The following is a 6747-nucleotide window of genomic DNA, read 5'->3' as shown; positions in this document are numbered from 1 at the left end:
GGTGTTTCTTCCAACTCCAGACATCTCTTCTACTTCCTACCTGTCAGTGAGTGCTGAAATTGCCATAGTTTCTTCTTATGTTTAACTTGCACCTAATTGCAGTAATTGTATGATCAGGTTTTGTTAACATTTTATTTTCCCAGACCAACTACGTGGATAGACTATCATAAAACTTAAATTTAGATTTTGTATTTAAATACAGACTCACAAATTATTATATCAAAATTAATAACATTTGGCACACTATTTTAATTATCAGAGCTAATAAATAAGAAAGAAAGATCCTAAGTAATGAGGACACCTAAGCCATTTTTAGCTACTCAGATCCATACGTACTTCATTGCTGATGCATTGAGAAGTAGCAGTTGCAGAAATTGTTGTTCCTATAATGTTAGGGTCTTCTTCTACCTAAGTAGCTAAATATTGTAATCCTCTACTCACCAATATCAATGGTGTCAACTGCTCTCAAATCAGTGATGTTTAGTAGGTTGAATGGCTCTTTTGTCAAGATTTCTTCTACAAGTTTGGTGGTCCTTGAATTCTGCATGCTATCATCACCAGTTGCTGAGAGATGATGGTAGTTCTTCTGGAGGCTGTCTAGATTGGCCATGTCCACACTACCAAGTATTTTGAACCAACTGGAACAGATTCATAGATTGAAACACCTGGTGGTAAGAACCTGGCATCTATGCTGCACACAACTCAAAGGGCTCTGCTTTGGTCTGGCTCTGATTTGATCCCAAGGACCTGACATCAGTGGGGACAACTGGACTGCATTAGGCAGGGATCTACAGAACATATTCTGGCTTATTTTCAAAACAAAGAAATTCAATTTGGACACTCCAAAACTGCTCTGTGATGTAAACTAAAGCATGGTAGGGTAACCACGAAAAAACATGACGATAACACTTGCTTAAAAAATACAGTCTGGATCAAAATTAAAATACTAGTGCAGCTGCATCCAGTATTCCTTGATTATAGTACCTTACAAGGGTTTTCCTGAGATGATGAACTCAAAAGAAATGGAACAATTTTGGCCTTGCTACTTGGTGTTGAAAGAAAGTCTAAAACTCTGCTTTTCTACTTCTTTGGTCCTCTTTAGACAAAAGTAATCAATACAATTGTTCTCTGTTCCCTCATCCCCACTTCTAAGATGCATCAACCACTATTGAGACCTCACACCAACCTCTTGTCAATAGTAGATATAGGGATGAAGGGCTGTATGAACTACTGTGTCATGACCACTGCCACTCTCAGGACTGGCTAAAAAGTGAGTTACCTGAAGAAAACAGGTGTTGGTGTTGGAATTGGCATATAGTGACAATGAACAAAGTACAAAAGTTATATGCCAACCCTGCATTGTAAAATACATCCATATACCCATTTTCCTCCAACTCACACCTCTGAGTTAAATAAACTCAGAGTTTTGACACCTCAACCAGTCATCTGGTTGGTATAATAAAACAAGATGCAATGGAAAAATGAACAATATGTTAACAACAGGACATTAGGACTTTTAAGATAGAAGCTCTTGGCAGAAGTTTCAGTGAAGCAGCTAAATGGTTTTTTTTATTACATGTTGATGAGAAAGTAATAAATAGATGTGTAGTCTTCAGGAAGTTTTATTTCTATCCAATCATGGAAGATCTTTTCGACAGACCTTATATACTTTTGTGATCATGTTCTCTATAATGACAAACATTTTGCTTTATCACTGACTGGCTGTCTGTGTTCAGGCAATATTCCTACCCCTTATTTTCCTTAGGGGTTTTCCTACATGACTCCTTGCATTTTTCTTAGAAGATGAAAATAGCCATGTCACACTTCTAAGACTGAGGCCCATAGTCAGAAATAACTGAGTATTACAGTAGATGAATTAATAAAGGGTAGTGCAAGTTATTTGATAGATGGTATTAATTTTCAGATGAACAAAAAGAATGATGGTCTTAGATTATGTCTTTATTGCTGAGGGCATATATATTGAGGAACACATCTGGCCCAGGTAGCTCAGCTTGCAAGCTGCAGACTGAAATGCATATTGAAATGCAGATTGACTGCCAGAGCATCTCACGAATGGTCAGACTGGGAAATTTCCTTAACATATAACTTTCCTTAACATATAGCCAAAAGTAATGCATGTCCTTTCTTGATACAGTCAGGGACTTGGGGAATTCAAGGATGTTATTTGCATTAACATTTTGATCTGCAGGTAGACTCCAACAGTATCCTAATTGCAAGCCCTGAGTTTGAAGAAAAATAAAAACATTAAATGCAAATGAAAAGAAGCAGGTCTTTAACTGGTCGATTGCTTTTTCCTTTCTTGCAATTCTTTGCCTTAAACATATTTCACATTTTTTATGGGTGCTAAACTATCTAATGAGCCCTGAGTAACCGTAAGAGACACCTGCAAAATCTGAGCTTTTGACAGTCAATTACATTTCTTTCTCCATAGGCTCACATGCTGCTAGTAGAAACAATGCAAAGGAAAGACATCAGAACGTGCTGTGGAGCTTGCTGCAGATCCACTGCAGTGACCGCTTGGATCTCCTGCTGAGTTCACTTTGCGAGCACCAGACAGATGGAGAGCACCACAGAGCTGACTGCACATTCCCCTGGACAGGCACCATCTCTTCATGCCTTCCTAGTAGCACTGTTGCCTGTGGGTACTACCACAGCACAGGTAATAAAGATACTGCAGTACTTTCCCCCTGCCTTGCTGCAGAAGAAGGAACATTAATCAGGCATCATCCAGTAGAACTGGCAAACATCACTTGTTTTACTCTTCTTTGTAAAGCTACATCTGTGGGTAATAATCTGGGAAGAGATGGTAATGAGTGCAGAGAGACTGGGAAAAACGAGCAAAGTATAGAAGGGCAAGAACGCTCTTTTAAAAAAGCCAAAAGAACGTAATTTCAAAACACAGTACTAGCTAACTACATGGTTTCATAAACCCAAGTAAAATTAGTTCTATACATACAGTGATTTTCTAGAATTTTTGGTAGGTATTTTCATATTTGAATAGTTTTATTAACGTTCTGTAAGTCAGCACAAATGCTTTGGTAATTGTATTATCTGTATACTGCTCAGCAAACAAAGGTGATTCATGGTTGCTCGTTGACATTTAGGTGGATCCTGTCTGATTATAAATTTCAGAGTCAGCTTCAAGTGATATGAATTCATTACATAATATGAAAAGCGCTGTTTTGGAGAACATTACGTATTCCACTCAGAACTACATATAGACCAAATGCGAAAGAGTAGGAGGATATTCAGACGGTCTAGCACTCTCAGATAGTGGATTGTCCTTGCCCTGTCTCAAGCTTTCTGCATTATCTTACACAAATTAGTTTCACTTTTTCAGTTATCTCCCAAACCAAGATAACACTGTAATAGTATCTCTTTGGCTGATGAGGCAAAAGCACCAATGAAGATAAGAGTTGTTAGATATATCTGCAAGATAAGAGACCCTTAACCAAATTCAAAGTGCTTCAAGTTGAACACCTGAATATTTCAAGTTAGAAAACTCCAATGTTTACAAACCTAATTAAGTGTCATGTGGGACGTGTAAGAAAGTGAAAATTACACCAGATATCAAATACAAGTGTTCCATCTACTTGCAGAGGAGCAAATAAGACAGGTTTGCTTTGATTGAGAGTTTATTTAAAAAAAATGAAGCAGACCTTCAGTTTTTTCACATTGCTTAACTACAGCTAAATTAAAAAGCAAGGTTGAAAAGCAAACAGCAGAAGCTTGGGTATAACATTGCATACCATTCTGCCCACTGCCACTTCAGACATACTTTAATCATTATTTTGTGTGTGTGCGTGAGAAAACAATATCTCATAAATTAAATAACTAGTCATACGGGATTACACCTCTCTCCCTCTCACAGGGATCTGAATCACGTCTGACATGTTTTTACACAAACATATTAAACAGTAAATATGAATCAGATTACAGCGTGAAACAAGCTGCCACTGACAGGCAGCTACTAAAGTGGCTGTAGCTGGCCACTAAATATCATGCCACTGCAGAAACGTACTCTAGGGATACTTAGCTCTTTGTCAGATCACAGAGATAAGCCTTAGCTATTAGAATTCCTCCCTTCATACCCGAGAACTGTAGCAGCCCCGAACTATCGTGAATAGATAAGGACGCACACCTGTACTGGGCAGCGGGTGGACCTCAGCACCGCAGCAGAGGGAATTGGCGAGGGCGATGACGTGTGCAGTTTCAGAAAGCCAGAACTCAAAAATCAGCACTACCCCCGTTGTAGCTCTCACAGAATCCATCAGTCCTCAGCTGCCCCCCTGTGACTCCTGTCTGCACTACAGCGCCTCAGCTTTAAAGACCACTGGAGAACGCCCTTGGGGAAGGAAAGGTCTAGCAACCAAATGCACGAACGTGTAACATTTTACGTTCACTCGTGAACTGGGGAGCACTCCGTTATTCCCAGCGTGGAGTTCTGGGGGAACACTGTTTAGTTGCCACAGATCATAAAGCACAGAAGTAAATATGTAAGTCTGACGTTCTAAAGTTAGAAATATTCTCTTTCTCTAGATTGGAATGAGCCCAGCCAGACTCTTAACCCAAAAAATACCATAAAAGTTTTATTAAACATCTGGATAGAAACCCCGTATCTAATAGTGTCTCGGAGTACAACTACTTAGTGAATTACCACCCTTACATACTTATTTAGAGTTCCCAAGAATATTCAGTGCCCTCTTGTGGTTTGAATTATGAAAGAAGGAAAATTCATGAAAGAAAATACTCAGGTTTGATCAGTCTCACAACCGAGGTGGCACCTGAATCTCACCCTCTATAGCACTAGGGCCACCACAGTTATGCTGGAGAAAAACCATCCCACGCTCTTCAGTCTGTACCTGCAAAAACAGAGAACCTAATGAAAGGTTTTCTGAAAAGAAAGTGCTGTTACCATTAAAGAACTGGTCTTTGTGAGATGTTTTTAATTTTAAATCATCCTAATCTCTTCAATCCAAAACCAGATCCTCCTCCTAAAGAAAACAACGAAGTAAATGCTTTAAAATGCATTTAAAAGCAGTAAGATCTGTCTGGTAAGACTTCCAGATTCTTTCCAAGTGCAAACACATTCTGAGAAATATAAACTCCTCCAGCCATAGAAGTAAACATGTCTGGAGAACTCTGGAAATTACTGGTGCTAAGCTTCTTAGTTACTGTATTTACCCCCGAGGCCCACACCAGCCCCATATTAAGGGCACAGCCGGAGGAGCTTATAAAACATACAGAATATGAAACAATAATTAGTAGCCAAGTAATATAATCGTACTGATTTAATTGCTGACTGCTTTAAAAGACAGAAAAGAGAGTGGGAGGGTAACACACAGTGTAAATTTAGGAGAACTGCTGTAGGGAAATGCACAGAGAGGAAAACAGCTGGTGAGACACTGGAACAAGTTGCCCAGTGCAACTGTGGATGCCCCATCCCTGGAAGTGTTCAAGGCCAAGCTGGATGCAGCTCTGAGCAACCTGGTCTAGTGGAAGGTGTCCCTGCCCATGGCAAGGGGTTGGAATTGGATGATCCTTTCCAACACGAGCCATTCTATGAAAAAAAGAGACAGAAACACAACAGTAGAGAAAGAATGTAAAGTAATAGAGAGGAGCACTTTCCCCAGTGACTAGGCATCCCCATAAAAACAGTATTCTTAGCCCTGGGAAATAACCTACAGTTCCACAGAGCTGAAGAATGAATCCTAAATGTATACGGAGTACTTAAGGCACAGATTTAAAACAGAATTAGATGCTTTCCATAGAATGTATGTGGCAGTGATGACTTCCCCAGTGCCATTTCCTAACAGTTTGCGGAATGGTGGGGGAATAAACATAAAATTCACTTTCCTAGCTCTTTCCTTGTCATGTCCATAAAAATAGAGATACATGACTGGGGGAAAAAAGTGTTACAGATAGAATAAGGCTGGTTAGAGCTAGAAAATGAAGAGGTGAAAACTGGTCCTTCCCAAAGCAGACCTAGAGTTTGAGAAATATAAGAAACGGTACAGACCTACTTTATTCATGAAAGAAGAAAGTCCATGCTTTGCTCTGGTAATTCACTGCGAAGGGGCAGTATTAACATTATTGAAAAGCCTTCTCATTGCAGGCACCCTGAATCCTGACCCCTATGTGTTTTCAAACACAGCCACAACACACACAAAAGAAACCTGATCTCTAAAGCAAATGTACACTGTACAGATCAAGTAGTTCTTGTGCCCTTTCATTGCGTTTCTCCAATTCTAGAAGAAACTTGAAGATGCTTTTATCAAATATTCTTGTAGCTCTCCTTGCCTGCAATAAACCAACCTTGGTTGCCAGGTACCGCAGTCATTTCACAAATGGCACAGTGTTTACCAGACGTGGCAAAGTGCACATCTCTCTCTTAACAGTGTCCATGAATTGGTGTCTGTTTCTGGATAAAATAAAGGATATAAAAAATACACTACCCAGACTCTTTCACAGCAGAGTCCTCACGGACACTTGTATGCAAATCTCACTAGACTGAAAAGCTAAATTTAAAAAGGAGGACCCAGGAATGCTTCCCAAATACAGAAAACCTTCTAGCCCTGACTACCTGTCAGAAGATGATCTGGGTGCACAAAAGTCCCACTCTTTTCCTGGGAATAAAGCCCTGGCTTCAGACTGGAGCAGGACAAAGGACAGTTTTACAGAGCTCAAGTATCCTATAACTCAGATATTGCCAATGAGAACTAAACA

Source organism: Manacus candei, unplaced genomic scaffold (genome assembly GCF_025592945.1).
Source record: "Manacus candei isolate 608988 ecotype Guabito, Panama unplaced genomic scaffold, ASM2559294v1 h1tg000008l, whole genome shotgun sequence".
Taxonomy (NCBI): domain Eukaryota; kingdom Metazoa; phylum Chordata; class Aves; order Passeriformes; family Pipridae; genus Manacus; species Manacus candei.
The sequence above is the reverse complement of the archived record's forward strand: the minus strand, read 5'-3'. Positions refer to the sequence as shown.